This window comes from Balaenoptera physalus (assembly GCF_965194825.1).
Source record: "Balaenoptera physalus genome assembly, chromosome: 13".
Lineage (NCBI taxonomy): Eukaryota > Metazoa > Chordata > Mammalia > Artiodactyla > Balaenopteridae > Balaenoptera > Balaenoptera physalus.
The window spans coordinates 18518975-18541028 of record NC_138892.1 but is presented as its reverse complement, the minus strand read 5'-3'; the positions used below and the strand labels follow the sequence as shown (position 1 = coordinate 18541028).

Genomic DNA, 22054 nt, shown 5'->3' with positions numbered 1-22054 from the left:
ATATATTTTTAGATATGGAACACTGTGAGAGCAACATTCTTCTACCTACCACAGAAATATGAATCACTTAAAAATTGCTCTTTTTAGCTACAATCTGTTAAAATATTTTAAGCGGCTAAAAAATAAATAAAACCCCAATAACCTTGATTATCACCTTGATTATTTTCTTGATTAGAAAATATCTCATCAAAGAGTTCTAAATAAAGACAAGTAGAAAAAAATTACTGACACAGAAGAGCCCATGATAATTTTTATTCTTTATTAGTATCATTTGAGGTCTTCATCAATTTTGTTTCAAACTGAGATCTTCTCTGCAAAAAACACTTCTGAGAAATTGAACTGTAATCTGGGCTATGAAAAAGCCACTTCTCTGAGATGAGCTCAGATAAGGATTCCCAGGGATTATTTGTGCTAAGAGACCCTAGCAGGGGATGCTGGTAAACTGCGGTAATTTGGCGTTTTTCACTCTCACTTTTAGCTGACAAAATCCTTTGCCGTGAAAGCTTTACTGCACCACCCGTTTTATCCAAAGATAAAATCTTAGAGGAACAATCTTTCATGCCATATTGCAACATTACTTTGTGTCTTCAGTCAGGTCTTTTCCTCAGCAGAAACGGAAATAATGGGTCGCAAGAACTTTTTCCCTTGTCCTGAAGCATATTTTGATTTATCTGAAATTGTATGAGGCACCAAGTCCAAGCTTTTAGCCCCCTGTAGCTTATCTGCCCTGGTGCACATTGCCGAGCTCACTGTGTCAGAACTCTGAGCGCTGTGATAGTTTAACTTAAGCAAGTGCTCCCATAATGAGGCGCCCTTCCTGGGACCCTCAGAATATTGCTGGCTCATGCCTTGAGGCCAACATCTCCTACCCCGGATCCACTCAGTTTCCCTCAGGAGGCTGCAAAGGATCAAAAGTTGTCAAGAGGTCATTTATAGAATATGAATAACCTAAAGCATATTTCTTGTTGAGACAGAGAATAGAAACTCACTGCAGGATTCCACGGATCGATGAATGAGAAGATCCCAGGTAAGTGGCCCTTAAATCAAGTGATCTGTACAAATAGCCCACAGCCTCCATCATGACTTGATGACAAGAGTCATTTATCAATAATTGACCTGCTGGATATTTGAAAATAAGAATATTAGAATTTTTTTAAATGACTCCTGGCTTCACACATTTAAAAGAGAATGATAAAAAAACATTTATAAAAGGTGGCATTGGAACATCCCCTGTTGTAATATTCCTGCCAAAAACATTTAACCTGAGTCTAATTATCAGAAAACAGATACAAACTGAAGGACATTGGGGCAGGGAGGGTAGGGTAGAAACTGACCTAGGCTCTTCAAAAATGTCAGTGTCATGAAAGGCAAAACAAGCCCTACTTAAATGTTCTAGACTAAAGGAGACAACCAAATGCAGTGGAATATCCTCAACAGAATTCTGGATCAAAAAGTAAACAGCTATAAAGAACATTTACTGGGACACTTGGGAACATTTGCATATGGATTGTACATAATACTCTTATGTAATGGTTAAATTTCCTGGGTTTGATAATTGTAATGTGGTTAGGTAGGGGAATGTCCTGTTCTCAGAAGACACATGCTGAAGTATTTAGAGATAAAAGTGTCACATCTGCAACTTTCAAATAGTCCAAAAAAAAAAAAAATGTATGCATGTGTATGTGTGTGTATATGAAAGAAAACATAAGTATGACCAAAACGTTAACAGTTGGTGACTAAAGATAAAGGGTATATAGGTGCTCATTATACAGTGCCATGTGCTATTGTCAATAATTTAATGTAATTCTCTAAAATGCGTGAAAAGTAAAAAAAAAAAAAAAATTAGTCAATTTGCAAGTGGCACTCATTTATTCATTTTACCCATTTACAAGACTGCTTTTTTAAAAAATATTTATTTATTCATTCATTCATTCATTCATTCTTCACTACCACGTGCCGGATCTTTTAGTTGCGGGATCTTTTAGTTGCCGGATCTTTAGTTGCTGCATGCGGATCTAGTTCCCTGACCAGGGATCAAACCCGGGCCCCCTGCATTGGGAGCGTGGAGTCTTAACCACTGGACCGCCAGGGAAGTTCCTACATGACTACTTTTAAGGGACTAAATTTATACCATTGATTATAAACATAATGTAAGGCCGGTGCATGTAGGGCATCAATCTGGATACATAAGAGACTGCTGGGTATTTAAAGGTAAAAAACACTGGCAGATAACCCAGCCAGCATCCCTGTATTAATAATAATAAACACTGCAAATTAGCTGAGTACTATCTATCAGGCCTGTGTTATCCTACAAGGTATAAACTATCATCACTTGTCTTTTATTTTTGTCATTTATTCTTTTTAATAGGATGCATATCCACATGATTCAAAAATGAAAATGTATAAAGGTATGAAGTAAAAACTGTCTCTCCCATCTTGGTCTTCATCTCTGCAGTCTTCTCCTAAAACGTGTATCCTTCCAGAGAATTTTTTGTGCACGTTCATTGACTTTTAAAGATGAGAAAATTGAAAGAGGTCAAGTAAGTCACTCCAGTTTGTGGTAGAACGATCTTGGGTCAGCCTCATCCACAAGCCCATGCCCTTTACTGCTATGCTAGGCTGCCTCTTCACCCCATACTGGATTGTCCTTCTGAGTATCCACGCTACAGCTTCTGTTTGCAGAGATGTTCTCTCTTGTAGCTCTGCTTCATGGGTCATAGCACGGATCTCACACTGCCCACAGCTTCTGCTGAAAATCTGAAGGGGAGTTCCAGCTGTTGGCTCCACTTAGCAATCAGTGGCTATTTTTCTTCTTTTTGAATTATTTTCATGACTCTCTCTGAGGTTCTCAGTTGCCCCAACATAACTCAGCAGAAAGCACTTGTGAATTACCCTGCTCAGGATGGCCACGTTGCATTGGCCTTAACAGGCCTTAACAGGCCTTAAAAGGTAAAGTGGAGAAGAATAGAGTCAGAATGTCTCAGGTCTGGCTAGGCAAGAACTCATTCTCAGAGTTCCTCTGGATGCCAGTAACCAGGCCCGCAGACTGCGTTCTGCCTGAAGGCCCTTTAAGAGGCTCTGACTTGCTGGGAGACTGAGACTGGCACGCAGACCAGCTGCTGATGCCCCTGACATACACTATTTCATGCTTGCGCTCCACACACTCCCTCTTGGCCACACACCTTGGCTCCTCAGGCCCTTTACCCTCGTGACCCATCTGGACCTGTACCGATAGCTTTGACCTCAGAACTTTCTTGAACACAACCTACCTCTTTCTGGCAGCAAGCACAGTAGTTGACAGGAAAGGACACTCTTAGCTCAGGCCAACCCCAGTCCACCCCATCTTCCCTCAGGGTCGGTACCAGCCGGACAGCACTACCCAGCCAGATCAGTCCTTTCAACCCCGAGAAGAGGAAAGTCCAGGATGAGTTCATTTCCATAGGAGAGAGGTCACTGAACCTCCTTCCCACTTCAAATCTTCATTCTGGACGAGGAGGGAATCTAATATTTAATTGTAGACTCTGTTGGTTGTTTTGCATATAACATCTCATTAAATCTTCAGAATAACCCTAGAGGCAGAGATTATTATCCCCTTTTGGCTACTGAGAAACTTGAGACTCAGAGAGTTTATGTCCACAAGCCCAGAAAATAGCAGAACTGGGATTTAAACCTAGGTCCCTAGATCCAAGGACCCTAAGTTCTAGAAGTGGGAAACGAGAACACTATTCTCCCTCTCACGCTGGTTCCTTAGGAGATTTTCCTATAAAACCACAGCCAGACAGGAACCATCTGTTATCTTTTCCATTTTCTACATCTGGACAGCCACACCTACCCTATTTCCAAGGGAGTGTGAATTGGGGATGAGAATGAGGGAAGGTCCCACTAACTAACTTCCATGAAAAATCTGTTCTCAGATTTTAATTGGTGAGTTTTCCTAGTTTCCCCCTTTTTTTCAGTGCTTAATATTAAAAAATAAAGTAGTATCTTTACTATTTCCTCTGGAAAAAGAAAGATATTTTATCCAAAGACAGTCCACTGCCCTTTTAAGTAATCTTCTAAAGTACAACTTTTTCTAATCTTTATTCTACTGAAATTTAAGCCTATTCCTCTTGCTTCGTATTATATTTGCTGTCAACTAACAGGTAGATTTTTACAATGCCAGTCCTGTGTTCATTTCCTCCCCGGGGCCCACAACTATAATTCAGGTCGTTGTCACCACGTAACAAGGAAAATCGCAGGTGTTGGTGGAGAGCCTCAGGAAGTGTCCCTGAATGAGTCCAGACTCTGTGGACCCTGCCCAACAATGAGCTTCCCCACTGTGCTGGGAGCAAATGGGTAAAGAAGTGGAGACAATCACAGCCTATATTCTCCATCCAGAAGACAGGCTGCCAATGTGTAATGAGGAAGGAGGATTATGCAGGATTTAAAGGTTCTCTGTTGAAAGTTTCTTTTTGTTTGATAAGTACGCCATGTCTAAAGTTTGTCAGAAGTCCTTCAGTTTGAGAAATTAAGCTTGTTTGCTCGTTCTTTCAATAAACGTGTGTCTATAAACAGACTGGGGAGGGAGAAAGTTGTCAATCATTGTCCCAAATGGAGTAAAAGGTTGCAATGGGATGTTACCATGCGTCTTCAATTTCTGCCCTACAGAAAACAATATGGGGAGGGGATGGCTCTTTCCCTGCACCCTCTTCACTGAGACCATCGGCTAGTCTGCTCAGAGGGACCTGGCTGCAGATGACCTCTGTCATCGCCCCCAGTACTGCATGAGCTCACTCTATCAATTCAAGGGGCTGAGCCGTTGCAGACCCCACCTTTGGGTAGAGGGAACAGATTCACTATTCTCTCTTACACAGGCTGTTGTCCCTACCATTCCACCAAAATTGATAGTTCCCTGTGACCGTTATGTTGCTAAATGCAATCGTCTATTCTAGATCTGGTGGTCAGCTCTCAGCCCTCTCCATTTTTTTTTAAATTAATTTTTCTGGAGTCTAGTTGCTTTACAATGTTGTGTTAGCTTTTACTGCACAGCAAAATGAGTCAGCCATACATACACATATATCCCCTCCCTTTTGGATTTCCCTCTCATTTAGGTCACTACAGTGCATGAAGTAGAGCTCCTTGTGCTATACAATATGTTCCCCTCAGTTGTCTAGTTTATACATAGTATCAATAGTGTAGGGCTTCCCTGGTGGCGCAGTGGTTGAGAATCTGCCTGCCAATGCAGGGGACACGGGTTCGAGCCCTGGTCTGGGAGGATCCCACATGCCGCGGAGCAACTAGGCCCGTGAGCCACAATTACTGAGCCTGCGCATCTGGAGCCTGTGCTCCGCAACAGGAGAGGCCGCGACAGTGAGAGGCCCACGCACCGCGATGAAGAGTGGCCCCCGCTTGCCACAACTAGAGAAAGCCCTCGCACAGAAACGAAGACCCAACACAGCCATAAATAAATTAATTAATAATCGGGAAAAAAAAAGGGTACTTCTTCAATTAAACAATTTAAAAAAATAGTGTATATGTGTAAATCCCAGTCTCCCAATTCCTCCCAACCCACCCCTTTCCCCCTTGGTATCCATACATTTGTTCTCTATGTTTGTGTCTCTATTTCTGCTTTGCAAATAAGGTCATCTATACCATTTTTCTAGATTCCACACATATGCATTAATATACGATATTTGTTTTTCTCTTTCTGACTTACTTCACTCTGTATGACACTCTCTGGGTCCCTCCACGTCTCTACAAATGACCCAGTTTCGTTCCTTTTCATGGCTGAGTAATAGTCCATTGTACATATACCACATATTCTTTATTATTCTGTTGATGGACATTTAGGTTGCTTCCATGTCCTGGCTATTGTAAATAGTGCTGTTATGAACACTGGGGTGCATGTATCTTTTTGAATTATGGTTTTCTCTGGGTATATGCCCAGTAGTGGGATTGCTGTGTCATATGGTAGTTCTATTTTTAATTTTTTAAGGAAACTCCATAATGTTTTCCATAGTGGCTGTATCAATTTACATCCCAGTGTAGGAGGGTTCCCTTTTCTCCACACCACCTCCAGCATTTATCGTTTGTAGATTTTTTTCTTTTTTTGGCTGCGTTGGGTCTTTGTTGCTGCACGTGGGCTTTCTCTAGTTGCGGCAAGTGGGGGCTACTCTTTGTGGCGGTGCACAGGCTTCTTATGGCGATGGCTTCTCTTGTTGCGGAGCACAGGCTCTAGGCGCATGGGCTTCAGTAGTTGTGGCACACGGGCTCAGTAGTTGTGGCTCACGGGCTCTAGAGCGCAGGCTCAGTAGTGGTGGCACACGGGCTTTGGTGCTCCATGGCATGTGGGAGCTTCCCAGACCAGGGCTCAAACCTGTGTCCCCTGCATTGGCAGGCAGATTCTTAACCACTGCACCACCAGGGAAGTCCCAAGATTTTTTGATGATGGCCATTCTGACCGGTGTGAGGTGGTACCTCATTGTAGTTTTGATTTGCATTTCTCTAATAATTAGTGATGGTAAGCATCTTTTCATGTGTTTGTTGGCCACCTGTATGTCTTCTTTGGAGAAATGTCTATTTAGGTCTTCCACCCATTTTTTGATTGGGTTGTTTATTTTTTTGATATTGAGCTGCATAAGCTGCTTGTATATTCTGGACATTAATCCTTTGTCAGTTGCTTCATCTGCAAATATTTTCCTCCATTCTGAGGGTTGTCTTTTCATCTTATTTATGGTTTCCTTTGCTGTGCAAAAGCTTTTAAGTTTAATTAGGCCCCATTTGTTTATTTTTGTTTTTATTTTCATTACTCTAGGGTGTGGGTCAGAAAAGATCTTACTGAAATTTATATCAATGAGTGTTCTGCCTATGTTTTCCTCTAAGAGTTTTATAGTGTCTGGCCTTACATTTAGGTCTCTAATCCATTTGGAGTTTATTTTTGTGTATGGTGTTAGGGAGTGTTCTAATTTTATTCTTTTACATGTAGCTGTCCAGTCTTCCCAGCACCACTTATTGAAGAGGCTGTCTTTGCTCCATTGTATATTCTGGCCTCCTCTGTCATAGGTACATGGAGTTTATCCCTGGTCAGCCCTCTCCTTTCTTAGCTTCCATGATTTTACTGATTCTCTGCCTACTTCTAGAGCCATTCCTCATCTCTTGCTACAACTTTTTCCTCTGCCCATCCCTTAAATACTGTACAGCATTCTCCCAAGTTCTATCTCCTGCCATCTTCTTGGCTTTTATTCTTCTTGGCTCTTTCAACTATTCTACAGGGTTTGGCCACCATGTGTGTACTGAGAACTCCCAAATGTTTTTCTCCAGTTCAGTCTTCTAGCTCCTAAGCACTAGACTCATATATTCTTCTGCCTACTGAACGTCTCCACTCAGATAAGAGATTCAAATCAACAGGCCCCAAATTAGCTCATCATGGCTCCCATCCCACCTCTCAACCTTGTGCTTCCTGCCGACAGCTCCATCCACGCAGTTGCACTGGCCGTGGGTATAGCCATAAACTGGGGAATGCCTCAGACTGTTCCCTTTCCCTCACCTGCTATCCAATCACGCACTGCTGGATTTACTGACTAAATCGCCAATACACCACTTTCTCTCCATTTGTCTTGTCCTCTCTTAGTTAACATAGGAGAGTCTCCATTCTCCTCTCGACCAATTCCATCCTCTATTCAGCCACGAGAGTATTGGATCTAAAATGCAAATCTACGGACTTCCCTGGCGGTCCAGTGGTTAAGACTCTGTGCTGCCACTGCTGGGGGCATGGGTTCGATCCCTGGTCAGGGAACTAAGATCCCACATGCTGCACGGCTCGGCCAAAAAGTAAAAAAAAAAAAAAAAGTGCTAATCTACTCATGACCCTTAGTGCTGGAAATTCTACAGCACCTCCTCTGATGAACCCTTTACCATGGTAGACAAGATTTGCCATGCCCTAAACCTTGCTGACTTCTCCAATATCACCTCCCAGCGCTCCCCATTCCAGAGGTTCACACCCCCTGATTCACCCTCCCTCGCCTTTGTTCATGCTATTCTTTCTTGCTTGAAATGCTCTTCCTCACCTTCTTTACCGGACAAATGCCTGTCAGGACTCACAGCCAGGTCACTTTCTCTGGAAAGGCTTACTTGTTGCCTCTTTTATATGCCCCCCACACCTTCTACCAATGTCTGTCACCACACACATCACATTGGATTTCAGTTCTCTTTTATGTGCTTATCATCCCAACAAGACCACAAACTCCTGGAGCCCACGAAGGGTAGAAAGAGCACAGGATTTAGGGTCAGAGGACTGGGTTCCAAGTCATAAGTCTACTACTTACCAACTGCAAAGTTCTGAAATGTCACTTGGTCTTTCTGAGCCTCAATGATTCTATTATCTAACTGATAGGATTCTCAGATCACCTGTACTGGGCTAAGTCATATGACATATCTGCTATTTCTTCAGCTTTAAGACAGCTGAGTAATCTCTAGAGTCCCTTCCAGGTTTAAAAGTTTTCTAAGCTTATAAGGGATATTTGACATTTTCCTGCAACCAAGAGAATTTACAAATACATAACCTGTTAAAAATTATTCAACACACACAACAAGTAAAAAAGAAGCTCTGCTAACAGACATAAAATAGACTCCTGGATTAACCCTCTATTTATTAAGTAGGGCCCTCTATTTCCTCTGCAAAACTTTCTACCTGATGCCCAGGGCACACTAAATGCCTGCAGCTAGCAGGTTCTTCCCCACCGTGCTGGCATACTTCTGCTCCTAACTAGCATTGGTTCTAGCATGACCAAGAGTCAACTGAATTTGTTAGTCTAATTTTGGTAATTGAATTTAGTATGGTACAAACTAGGAAGATGTGAGGGTGAAATGAAAGACTTGTTTTCTATGAAAAACAGGCTGAATGCTTTGGAATTCTTTCAAATCGTGAGCAAACAAGAAAACCGTAAAAGATTAAAGGCGGGAAAAGGTAGCAATCAAAAGTATCCTGCCCAGAAGCATCACAATTGCCTAAGTTTTTACCTTACAGAAACCAAAACTAGAAATTGTGTGTGATGCATTTGGAGAAAGGTGACATCCAATTCCAATCAGAGGACCCATTAAAGGCAAAGACCTTAACTCCAAATTTTTAAGTTTAGGTAAAGAATTACATATATATGCTTAAGTTAAAACGAAAATGTAAAGTTTGTCTGTATCACTTACCTGACTTTTTGGATTAAGGAACCCCCTGCTATAGAGAAGAGGACCCTGGCTGAGACAAGCATTTTAAAATCAAATGAGGAAAAAAGGACTGACTCACCCCCACTGAAAGTCACCCTGTAGAGCCTTTGTTTAATTTCTTCCTTCTAAATGTGACTGAAATGCTTGATATGTCTTCTATAAAAGAATCCCAGGGAGAGGGAAGTAACATAATGTTCATCCACCATACTTCATCCAAAATAAACAATTCCGTATAGAACCCTCAGCTGATAGAATGGAATATGAAAAGCCACATTTCTGCTTTTTCCTCCCACTGTAATGATTTCTCAATAGGCAGATTTAAGCACTTATCAGAGAAGGAGAACCAAAAAAAAAAGATTGGTCTGTGTCAGAGGTAGTAGGGAACATACATCACAAAAACCCTCTTTTCATGTCAGGATTAGTACTAAAATCTCTAGAATTAGCAGTTTCATGAGGTTAAGATTTGTTCTTGAAACTGGATCGAAGAAGTTGAAAGGAGATGAGGAAATATTTCAAGGAAATATTGAACAGAAAGAGATTTCGCTTTTGAATAAATGCCTCATGAAAATGTGATCAGAAGAAGAAACAAACTTTAGGATTATCACCCTCTCACAAATCCACCATTTTAATATGTGCTTAGTATAATCTCATGCATTAAAATGTTGGGAGTATAATTAAAATCTGAATGATCATTGCTGGAAGCCCACTATTTTCATACCCCTTGGAAGATTATACTGTATTCTATACATTGATTAAATGTAATAATAAAAGACTAAGGAAGGTGCAGGTGCCAAAACTTTCAAGCTAGCAATTAATATCATTAATCTATAATCCAAACTGATATCTAAAAAGTCACCTAGGGACTTCCCTTGTGGCGCAGTGGTTAAGAATCCGCCTGCCAATGCAGGGGACACGGGTTCGATCCCTGGTCCAGGAAGATCCCACACGCCGCGGAGCAACTAAGCCCTTGCGCCACAACTACTGAGCCCGCGTGCCACAACTACTGAAGCCCCCGCACCCTAGAGCCCACGCGTCGCAACTAGTGAAGCTCACGCCGCCTAGAGCCCGTGCTTGGCAACAAGAGAAGCCACCGCAATGAGAAGCCTACGCACCAAAAAGAAGAGTAGCCCCTGCTTACCACAACCAGAGAAAGCCCGTGCGCAGCAAAGAACACCCAATGCAGCCTAATAAATAAATTAATTAATTAAAAGTGACCTAAAAATTACTGTTCTCAATAGGCTAAAATACAATTTCGGTCACTTCTTTTAATGTTGTTAGCCTGGATCAGAGCCATCACTTCTGTTGGAAAGCCAGGCAAATTGTGTAACCCCCCAGAAAGAAACTGTTTATCCACTTTCCTCACCCTTCCTGCATTGACAGAGCACTTATGCACAGCTAGCACTCTTTGTGATGCTTTGAAGATACAAAGAATAAATAAGTCCCCTGCCCCTGGGAGTTCACAGTCTGTTTGAGAGGTCAAAATACTCACAGTAAAAAGAAATAGAAATGAGGTCCAAAAAGGGTTCTTTGAGCTCTTTCATGGCTCTGGATATACAAGATGATTTTAGCATGCTGTGTGAGAAACCTCCTGTGATGATGACGCTAGAGGAATGAAGGACCCTATGTCCCCAACACTCCCTCACTTTGCAAAAACCTTGCACTGGCTTTCAATTGCTCTTTTTTTTTTTTTTTTTTAATTTTTATTGGGGTAGAATTGATTTACAATGTTGTGTTAGTTTCAGGTGTACAGCAAAGTGAATCTGTCATACAAATACATTTATCCACTCTTTTTTAGATTCTTTTCCCATATAGGCCATTACATAGTATTGAGTAGAGTTCGCTGTGCTATACAGTAGGTATAAATGAAAATGTAATTATACATTTTAGTAGTTATCTATTTTATATTTTATCCATTTTATATATAGTAGTGTGTATGTGTCAGTTGCTCTTCAGGTAACACCCCAAATCCCTGACCAGGCCTCGGGGACGGTGACACCTCTCTGACATCCTCCTCATGCATCCTCTCCCCCCGACATTGGTCTCTGCATACTAGCCCCACTGGCCCTTTTCGTTCCTTCCAGATTTGCAAATTCTGTCCTCGCTGCCTAGATGACTCCTTTCCCTCCCCACCACTTTACTTAACAAGCAAATCCACCTCCACATTCAGTTGCAGCATCATTTCCTAAGAAGCACCCCCGACCCACCCCCCTCCATCTAACAGATCAAGGTCCCCTGTTAGCACTTGTATTTTGCCATGATAGCACTTCGCACAACTGTGGTGCAGCCATTGTGTGTTTAGTTGTCCAACCACAATCGCTATACTGGCGTTTTCCACAATTGCAGCTAAACAGTCTTGTATTTAGTTGTCTGACAGCTGTTGGTCTCAATGTGAGCTCAGTGAAGGCAGTGTGGGTCTCTACCTGTCCTGCTCACTGCTATATCCCCAGGAACCAAAACAGAGATTGTCACCTGGCAAAGATTCTCTCATTAACCAAACTCTACTCAGGCTCTCTGAACTCTTCCTCAGCTAGGCTTGACTTTTGGGTTTCTATGTTCATCTCTATGTAGTCCAATTTTAACAAGAATCCTACTGAGTTTAGCTATCCTCAGTACCTGATTACCCTCGATATCTAGTCAAGTTTCTCATTCTCCACCATCCCCCAGGTGATGTGTGATCACCCTGGCCTGCCTTCAGCAAGAATCCTGCTAGGTTTCTTTAGCCAGAATTCCCCTTATCCTTGGTGTTGCCTCTTAGTAATTTTCTATCCACTGACCCCCACCCTAATCCTTGGCTACAAATTCCCACTTGCCCTTGTCCATGCCCATATTTGGAACTGAACCCAGTCCTGTACTAATGTCTCTTTCCCCCTATTGCAATAGTCTTGAATAAAATCTGTTTTTACTGCTTTAAGGTTCAGTAAATATTTGTTGAAAGAATTAATGAATGAATTATAATACACATAATTAACATTAAAATACCCTTAATAATAAATACTTGCTTTTCTAAAGTGGAAGGGTAAATCTGAATTAACAAAGTCATTTTCTCCTTGGCAAATTTTTACTGAGAACCTACTATGTGCCAACCACTGTTCCAGAAGCTGGGCATACAATGGTGGAAAGACAGATCAAGTTCCTTCTTTTTAGCAAGAAAGGCAGATTTTTAAAAAAACTAATAAGACCTCAATAGACATTTCCCAAAGAAGACATACAGATGGCCAATAGGCACATGAAGAGATGTTCAACATCACTAAGTATTAGAGAAATGCAAAACTACAATGAGATATCACCTCACACTGGTCAGAATGGCCAACATCCAAAAGTCTACAAATAATAAATGCTGGAGAGAGTGTAGAGAAAAAGGAACCCTCCTACATTGCTGGTGGGAATGTAAATTGGTGCAGCCACTATGGAAAACAGTATGGAGGTTCCTTAAAAAACTAAAAATAGACTTATCATATGATCTGGCAATCCCACTCCTGGCGATATATCCAGAAAAGACGAAAACTCTGATTCAAAAAGATACATGCACCCCAATGTTCACAGCAGCACTATTTATAATAGCCAAGACATGGAAGCAACCTAAATGTCTGTCAGCAGATGAATGGATAAAGAAGATGTGGTACATGTATACAAAGGAATATTACTCAGCCATAAAAAAGAATGAAATAATGCCATTTGAAGCAACATGGATGAACCTAGAGATTATCAAGCTAAGCGAAGCAAGTAGGACAGAGAAAGACAAACATCACATGATATCACTTATACGTGGAATCTAAAAAAATGATACAAATGAACTTACTACAGAAACAGACTCACAGACATAGAAAACAAACTTATGGTTACCAAAGGGGAAAGGTGAGGGAGGGATAAATTAGGAGTTTGGGATACAAACTACTAATAAAATAGATAAACAACAAGGAACTACTGTATAGCACAGGGAACTATATTCAATATCTTGTAATAAACCATAATGGGAAATTCTATATATATATGTGTATATATATATTTATTTATTTATTTATTTATTTATTTATATAACTGAATCACTTTGCTGTATACCTGAAACATTGTAAATCAACTATACTTCAATTTTTTTAAATGGCAAAAAAACTAATAAACAAATACATAATTTTAGGTAGTGTGCTATGTGCTATGAAGGAAAATAGAGCTGAGTGAAGAAGTAATGAGGGTGGACGTTCATCTACACAGGATGCACAGGGAATTCACTTCACTCTGAAATTGTAGACAGACTTCAGACAGCCTTGCTCAGTTCTCAATAATTCTAAAGAGTTTCCAAAACAATCTCCTAAATAGAATAAGACCATGAAAGGGTAACTGGCCCCCAAGCCTTCTTCAGTCTTAAATCTCCACTTGCCCGTGGACAGAACTGCCTTCAAATCAGTGCACTGCCTTGATTCTCCCACCACTGCCTGTTTTCTTACGTCTTCACCTCCCATCCCACCCTTTCTCATAGGCCCCCTGCCAGCTCCCAAGTGGTCTTCTCCATGTCTTTGTTTATTCCTACCTTCCTACCCTCGTTCATGCAGATCCCCTGCCTAGCCGGGCCTCGTCCTCGGCCAGCTCACACCCTCCATCTCCCTTAGGCGTTCCTCCCGAGAGGCTCTCCCTGGAAAACCTCCCGCTACTGATCACTGTCTCCCTTAAATGTAAACATGGAAGAGAAACTCTGCAGAGAACCTCAGAGAACCCTATATCCTTAGTTACAGATGGAGCCCAGAGACAGACCTGGGCCAGAGCACTTGTGACTTGGCAAAGGTCACATAACTGACTACGGCCAGGCAAAGACTAAAACCCAGTTCAGCCTCCTCCAACCAGGCTGTGCTTTAAATCTTTCATGTGTTATATATTTTATAATAGGTTTGTTTTGCCTCCTAACAAAACAAGAATTTGCTTGAAGGGAGAAATTAACTTCGTTTGTTTTTGGATCCCCCAGATACAAAACGTAGGATGGTTCTTTGAGCACAGGGTACAGAGTTCCCATCTGTCCCATCCCATTTGTCTATTACCGCATCTAGAAAAGACCAAGACAAATTGTCATTTGGATTGAAATACAGGCCATACGGCATTCATAAAATTCATGTTGGCGGACCTAGGAGACCATTTCAAAGTAGTAAGCAGCCCCTGCAGAGCACCTGAGGAACTGCCCCCACAAGGAGAAAAACTCAGACAAAGGAAAGTTTCTTACAAGAGCCTCCAATCCAGAGTCACAAAGGCAGATGCAAGCGATGACTTGTGATTGGGTGATTGGGCTGCCACTCACATGGGCAGCTTCAGGCTGAGTGTTGGGGGGTAGGGTACACAGTAGGAGGCTTGTTTATCTTAACCGGGTGAATGAATCTCCCAAACCACCCCAGACCTACAAACTAGTTAGGTTAAGATAACACATCCTTAAAATTCTGTCATGCATTACAATGTATAAAGCACTAAATCCTCACTGAATAGATACAGTGTAAGCGTCATACACCATAGTTCTTTTCTTCCCTCAGTGCAAAAATCCTTAAAGAGGATCGCTTTGATGACTAACGTTCGGTAACACTTTTACTACAGAGGCCCCAAGACTTCTTTAAAAATGACAAATGATGAGTCCCAGCTACATGTGGTTCTGGCTTCCTTCTTATTTTATGAGTTCCTCAGGCACGCTCCATGTAGATAGACATTTTCCATTAAAGGTAGATAAAGGGGATCACGATATGCCACCCCAAAGTAGGCCACACTGACATTGGAATTATTACGAGCTGAGGCATTTGATTCCTGAGATCCCTTATGTGCCTAAAAGCAGAGCCTCCCAAAAGGACTCAAGTGTTATAAGTCCCCCTCCCCGGGGCAGGGGGCGGGGGACAGGAAGCCAGCACCACACCCAGACAGACACTGCCACAAACTACCAGATCACCTATTCTCCTAAGGGCCTATTTATCCTTCCAAAGAGTCATGTGCTTTCCCATGAGGGCCTTTTCTCCCCCTCCCTCTCCCCTGCTAAGTTAGTATGTAGACCCCAAGTTCAAGCCACCCCTTGGAGTTGCTCATCCCTGAGTAGGTGTGTAAGTGTGATGCACACATGAGTAAACTTCTGTTTGATTTTTCTCTTGTTAATCAATCTTTTCTCAGGCTAATTTTACAGGGCCCCAGCAGAAGAACCTAGGAGGGTAGAGGAAAAAAAATTTTTTTCTCCCCTACAGTTTTGGTGATAAAGGTGGGATTCTACCATCTAGTACTCCTTGCTTGGTCCAGAAGCTGCTGTTAAGAGATCCTGGGCTTCTTAACAAAAGCCACAGGAGATAAAATTTCTTATCAAAGTCAGCCTCTTAAATTTCTGCCTGCAGGGTCAGGTGGAATGAGGGTGGTGAAAGTCTGCCTTTTCAATTTAATTTTCAGGCTCTGCCAGGGACCCTAAGAAGATGGAAGAAACATTTTTCCGCCCCTACACAGGAAAACTAAAAATATGTCAAAGAACAACTGATTCCGAGGTCTCCGTAAACTTAGTCTACCTTTCCCTCCCAGGGCTCTCATCCTCCTGTACTGAAGACACCCATCAACTCTCACCACCGGGGACTGAAACAAAAGCACAAGAATCCTGCCCTGACAGCTGACTTAACCACGCACGATGTACCTGTGAGCCTGGAGCGGGCCTTATGTGAAACGAATCAACTTCAATCACCAGCAGGTGGGAAAAAAAATGATGGCAAGAAAGTGCTCCTTACAGAAAAATACTTGATCGTAACCACGTTGAAAATTGACTGCAAAATGGAAACCTATCATAAAGAATTATTTAAGAAGTCACCAAAACACTGTGATTGCCAGAGACCCTCTTATCGGAAAGTAAATGAATATATTATACTTTCACCATAGACAAGCCACTAAAACTAGTAACAAAAATTTAGGCAAAGCAACCAGATCAGGTAAACTAGTTCCTTTCCCATAAATGTTTTCTAGATTTGCATCTGCAATTTCTGTTTAGAAACAAAATCTTTACTCAGCCTGGACACCCTTACTGGAAAAAAAAAGTACACACACGCGCACACACACACACACACACACACATACTCCTAAATCTGTACAGTGAAAACAGAAAATATTCTCTCCCTGCAGATATCAAGTATTTTAAGCCTTTTTCGTCAGCACATGACTAGGCCGAGAGCAAGCCTGTTTTACTGTACTATGGATGACAAGCATATATGCTGGGGAAGTGGTTGATTTAGGTCAGGGTTTCCTAGTCTTGGCGCTGTTGACATCTTGGGCTGGGTAATGTTTTATTGTCGGGGGGCTGTCCTGGGCACTGTAAGATGTACAGCAGCCTCCCAGGCCTCCACCCACTAAATGTGCACTCCCCACCCCCAGCCATGACAATCCAGTTTCTCCAGACTTTGTGTCCTGAGGGTCAAAATCAGCCCGGGTTAAAAACCACTCTTTAAGGCTGAAGTAGATTGTGCCCTGTGGCAATGAGACTTTAGGGAGCCCTGACAGTGTATCAAAATTTTTCCAGTTGTAGCATTTATAGAAACTGAGATTTCTAGTGTAGCCTACTGAAAGAAAGAAACAAAGCTGCCCAAGGGCGGAGAGGCCTCTGTTTGACCCTCATTGAACCCTCACTCTATTTGAACCCACTCACTGGAGGCACAAAAGTTGGCAAGTGCTGTCTGTGGGAATCACATCCCTGACTACGCCTACCCCACCCTCCAGCCGTGGCCTGTCCCCAGCCTCCTATCCAAGCGTTATTTGCTGCCTCCAATTCAACTCTCATTCTCCTCAGTTCCCAAGTCTGGCAGAGATGCTCCAGGCAAATGACAGAATTCATGTGTGGCAACTATTTGCAGAACAAGCTAATGGGCTACTGAGTCAAATAAGTACTGAGGCAGTAAAAGGTGAGGTCCTGCTACCCTGGTCCCGGGCAATAGCAGAGCCTGGAAAGCAGAACCTTTCTCTCAGATGCCCCTGAGTTCTTCAACAGTGACCCTGGAGGACCACCCTTAAAATGTCAGTAAATTCCACCTAACCAATCTAGCACCAGGGATGAAGAGACTCAACAGTCACTATAAACCACAGGTAATAATATCAACATTCTGGTGGAAGAAACGCAGAGGAAGAATCAGAACTCCTCCCATGAAGGGAAACAGAACAGTATAACAGAAGCAACAGGGAGCAAGAGGAGGCAAAAGACCCAACCCCAATCCTCCTGATAAGATTTAAGGGCCAAATTTTTCATTTCAATTTTTTTAACTTTCGTTTTAAGTTTTAAATGTTTATCTTTAATCAGAAAATGCCTTCAAATCTCTGCACCAGATCTGAGGCACTGAGTCCCATGAGTAAAATCAAAAGTGGGCCCATCGTGTTATTTCTGGTCACGTGTTACTTTAGCGACACAGGAATAAGTATGAAACGGCTACTGCTATAGAAACAGCATCTTAAAACAGAACTGGAAGGAAGAAGGGAACCTACACTGACAGGAGAGGGGTGTGGTTGGGCATGGTGCTTTGCCTACAAAGGAATGAAAAATGGGATGGAAAGGACTTTTAAAAGATACCTTTCTGTTGTGGTATGAATGTTTATGTCCCCCTTAAAATTCTTATGTTGAAATCCTAAGCCCTGAGATGATGGTATTAGGAGGTGGGGCCTTTGAGAGGTGATAAGGCCATGAAGATAGAGCCCTTACGAATGGGATTAGTGCCCCTTATAAAAGAAATCAGTGAAGAGACCCCAGAGAGCTCTCAGCCCCTTTCTTCCACTATGTGAGGACATGGTGAGAAAACAGCTGTCTTTGAACCAGGAGATGGGCCCTCACCAAATCTGCTGGCTCCTTGATCTTGGACTTCCCAGGCTCCAGAACTGTGAGAAATAAAATTCTCTTGTTTAACCCACCCAGTTTAATTATAGCAACAGACTAAGACACTTACCTAATGAGGGAAGGTAAATAAGCTGCAAAAAAAAAAAAAAGTTGAAAGTATGTGGAACAGGAGTTGCTTGCTTCAAAAATGAAGGCTTTTTAAAAAATAAGCAGAGTATGCAGGTGAGACGGAGGGAAAAGTCATCTGCTTCTAACAGAAATACATCAAAGCAATTACCTAATTTACACAAGGTATCACTTAGGCTAATGCTCACCTGCTTCCTGATGAGCAAGGAGTTGGCCAGAGTGCCTGCATTTTCCTTTATTTTTATCACTTGTTTATAATATTCAATTGCTTGCTTCCTTTGAATCTAGAAAAGAGAAATTTAATAAAAGCTTTGCATCCAAGAAGCATGGCATTCATCCATTTATCCAACAAACATTCACGGAATGCTGGCACTGGGGCTGGGGTTCAGAAATGAGGAAGACTAACCCTTGCCCTCAGAGACTTTCCCGAGGTAGGAGGAGAGTTTGGAGGGTGAAATGGAGGACCAACCACCTGTGAAGGACACTGAGTGCAAACCTAGGGGTTTTGGACTTTAATATTGAAGAGTTTTCATTAAGACAGTGACGTGATCCAACTTGCATTTTAGAAAATTCACCTGGGTGCAAATGCAGAGGATAAACTGAAGCAGGTGAGGCTACGGAAGGGAAGACCAGCTGGTCCAGAGGAAGAATGATAAGGGTCTGAGCTAATGCAGTGGCCACAGATGTGACCGGACACCTGCTAAGTCTTGGCGTCGCATGGAATGTGGTGGTCCTGGTGCTGGGAGCGCTGGCATCTGCACGTGCAGTAGGGTGATGAGGTTAGGAGCTTGAGCTCTGAGGTCAAGCGTGCCTGGTAGTGATGCGGTGGTTAGGCACTACGGCTCTGCAATCAGACTCCCCTGGTGCTAATCCTGGCCTTACATTTGAAAGCTGGTCAAGCACCCTAATCTCCTAAACCTCGGTTTTCTGGTGTTCAAAATGAGGATAGCAGAGCTGTTGTGAGGATTAAATGAGAAAATGTATGGAGTGGGTTTAGCATGGTGACTGATAATAAATACCACGAAAATGTGTCATTAAGATGGTGTCTGTACTGGGTGAGATGGGAGAAGATGCATTTTGTCAGGGAGAGGGGTGGATGTTTTCAGGCTTGAGAATGTTGACTCTGAACTGCCCGAAGACTTTGGATACCCAAATGGAGACGCTCAATAGGCAGATGGATGCACACGTGTGCAGCCGATAATGGAGGTGTGAGAAGGAGATGGAGACGAGAAGCCATCGCCTTAGGGAATGCTGGCTGAAGCCCTGGGCACGGGCGAGGTTGCGGCACCGCGGCTGACACATGTAGAGTCCAAGAACTGAACCCAAGAGCACCACCATCTGGACTAGAGTCGGGAAGAGAAAGAGGAAACCCACGAAAGTAACCAAGAAGGCATCATCAGAGAAGACGGCCATGAGGGTAGGTAGCTCAGAAACCAGGAGAGCGTATTTCAGGAGGGGAGCAATGGATGCTGTCAAAAACTCCAGCAGCAGACGACCAACAAGATCAAAGTGCAAAGAGACACAACGAGGAAGTCCCTGATTATGTTCATGGGAGGAGGCGAAACGGAGTTGGGTGGAGGGAGAGGCGAACGACATCAACGGGAAGTGAGGCAGCTGAGACACTTGTCTGTGGAGGGGACACTGATGAAAGGACAGCTGCTGATGAATGGATACAAAGTTGAGAGAAAGAGCGATGACATTCACTGATTTCACTGAGAACACATCCCCGTTCCTCTTAAGCCAGTTTGCTCATTCTTCTCTGTCCTGGGGGGAGGCGGCACGCGAGGGAGGGGGGAGTTGGGGGAGGGTTACTTTTAATTTTGTAATCTGACCTCATGAATCCATCCCTACATATCCCCACTCTCCAAGGCCCCTTAGGACCCTCTGATCATTTCCCTAGTGCATGAGAGCTGTCTTGAGGGCCCCTGGCCACCAAGACAAAGGATCTCCACATGGTTGAGAGGTGAGTTGAGTGGCACAGCAAAAATCTCCCAGTCTTAACCAATGTGGAAGATGCGGTCACCTAAGGACAACCTTCTATAAGGATAAAGGCTTCTCGGTCGTTTCGGAAGGCTGACCGTTGACAATGAGGTCTGGGAAGAAGACTGCCAAGTACGGTCAGCTCCTCTGACACAGAGGCCAGGCACGTTGAACGGCAGCAGTGTTAAGTGTCTGATGAGTCACACGCTGCCAGCTCTGGATTTATGGTGGGCAGCCCAGGATGTAGCGATGACTCAGTCAGTAAGCTACGTGTTTAGATTTCTCTTTTACGAGGCAATGGTTTTACTGTCAAGCTTTTCGCTTCTCTAAAGAAAGTCCTGTTCTCTGCTCACAGTGCTGACCTTAAGAGGAACAAAAGTAGGCTTATGTAGCGTCAAGGGCCTCAAAAATTCCCTGCTGGGGAGCAAAATAATAATACTAAGAACTCAATTTATCAATTCAGTGCGCCAGGCGTTCTTCCAAGCACTTTACATAGAAGATCTCTCAGTTCTCACCGTCATCCTACAAGGAACACACTATCACCACTCTCATTTTACCAACGAGGAAACAAATGAGACACCAACATGTTAAGTATGCGCCCAGGTTCTCACTGTTACCAAGCAGCAGAAACAAAATTTGAATCCAGGCAATCGGACCCCAGAGCCCAACATCTCAGCACTACTACAGAGCACCGGTAACTTTACCCTTAGAAACTCCTTTACTGGGGCTGCTCTTTTCAAGGTAAATATTCTTCGAAAGGGTTAACACTGATCTGCAGTTCAGAGTTAGAGATGACTCACATCACATTCTTCTTGGGAGTAAAAGCCAGAAGAGGTCACCTCCCTGGTGAGAGGAAAATTCTCTCAAGGATGGTGGAAAGGGAAAAGTGAAAGGCAGGACGGCGAACAGGGAAGGGAGAGGGAGGAGCTACAAAAACAAAACCTCACAACTTTACAATTTCACCGAGAGCGTCCCTGGCCCTTCAACCAGCTGAACTGGCTGTGCAAGGGTGTAGGCTGGGCCAAAGGAAGGGTGTGGTGGACTGACTCTCTGTGGACTCACAAAGAACTTTCTCTCATACCAACCTGGCAAAGGAAGAAGTGGTCGAGCTTGGCAAATCCTAACACAGATTAGATCTGGACGGTAATACCTACAACCCCTCTTTTAAACACAGACGCTGACAGTCTCTCCTGACCAAACTCTACTCAGGCTCTTCCGAGCAATTTTCAACTCGGCCCCAACTTTTGGACTTCGCTGTTCACGTCTGCATTGTCCACCCAGCGAGAACCCTGCTCGGTCGGTCAGTTTAGCCATCCACGATATCTGATCACCGTCCGTATCTACGCAGATTCCTCACCGCCACCATCCCCCAGGTGACGTCTGATCACCCTGGCCTGCCTTCAGCAAGAATCCTGTTACGTCTGTTTAGCCAGAATCCACCCCCATCCGTACCCCTGATGTTTCCTCTTAGTAACCTTCCGTCTACTGACCCCGCACACCCCGCTGCTTTTCCGTGTATTCGGAGGTGAGTCCAATCTGTCTCTGCCGCTGCAGAACCCCGCTGCAGAGGGGTCCCTACACCTATCACGAAGGGCCTGAATAAAGTCTGCCTCAACAAGTCTTTCTTTAACAAGTGTCACAAATACTTTTTTCTTTAACAGCTTTAGCAACGCCTTGTATGGAGAGCCCAGGAAAGCCCCACACGTGGCAAGAGAGTGAGAGGTCTTCCCCGGCGAGGAGGGGTGGCAGGAAAGTGCGTTCTGAGGCACTGCAGGCTCTGGCCTAGGTCTTGCAGAAGACAGACCAGTGGGGTGTGGTACCGGAGACACAGTCCACAGAGGCCTCAAGTACAATATATATATCTTCCTCACAAGGCCCGGGGTGATGCTGGGAGATGCCCACGATGGCATTGTCCTCCTTTTTACTTTTCCTCCTGCCAAAACCTCTACACGG

General features: G+C 43.3%; 1 pseudogene across 1 annotated transcript in view; it reads right to left on the bottom strand.

Moving 5' to 3' along the window:
* Nucleotides 1-22054, bottom strand: part of LOC309640602 (putative tetratricopeptide repeat protein 41) — a 91860-nt pseudogene that overhangs the window by 861 nt on the left and 68945 nt on the right. The window contains exons 14-16 of the transcript XR_014268583.1: nt 18273-18405; nt 990-1119; nt 155-898 (exon numbers count right to left, since the gene is read on the bottom strand). The product of XR_014268583.1 is annotated as a putative tetratricopeptide repeat protein 41 (transcript). The remainder of the gene's footprint in view (nt 1-154; nt 899-989; nt 1120-18272; nt 18406-22054) is intronic.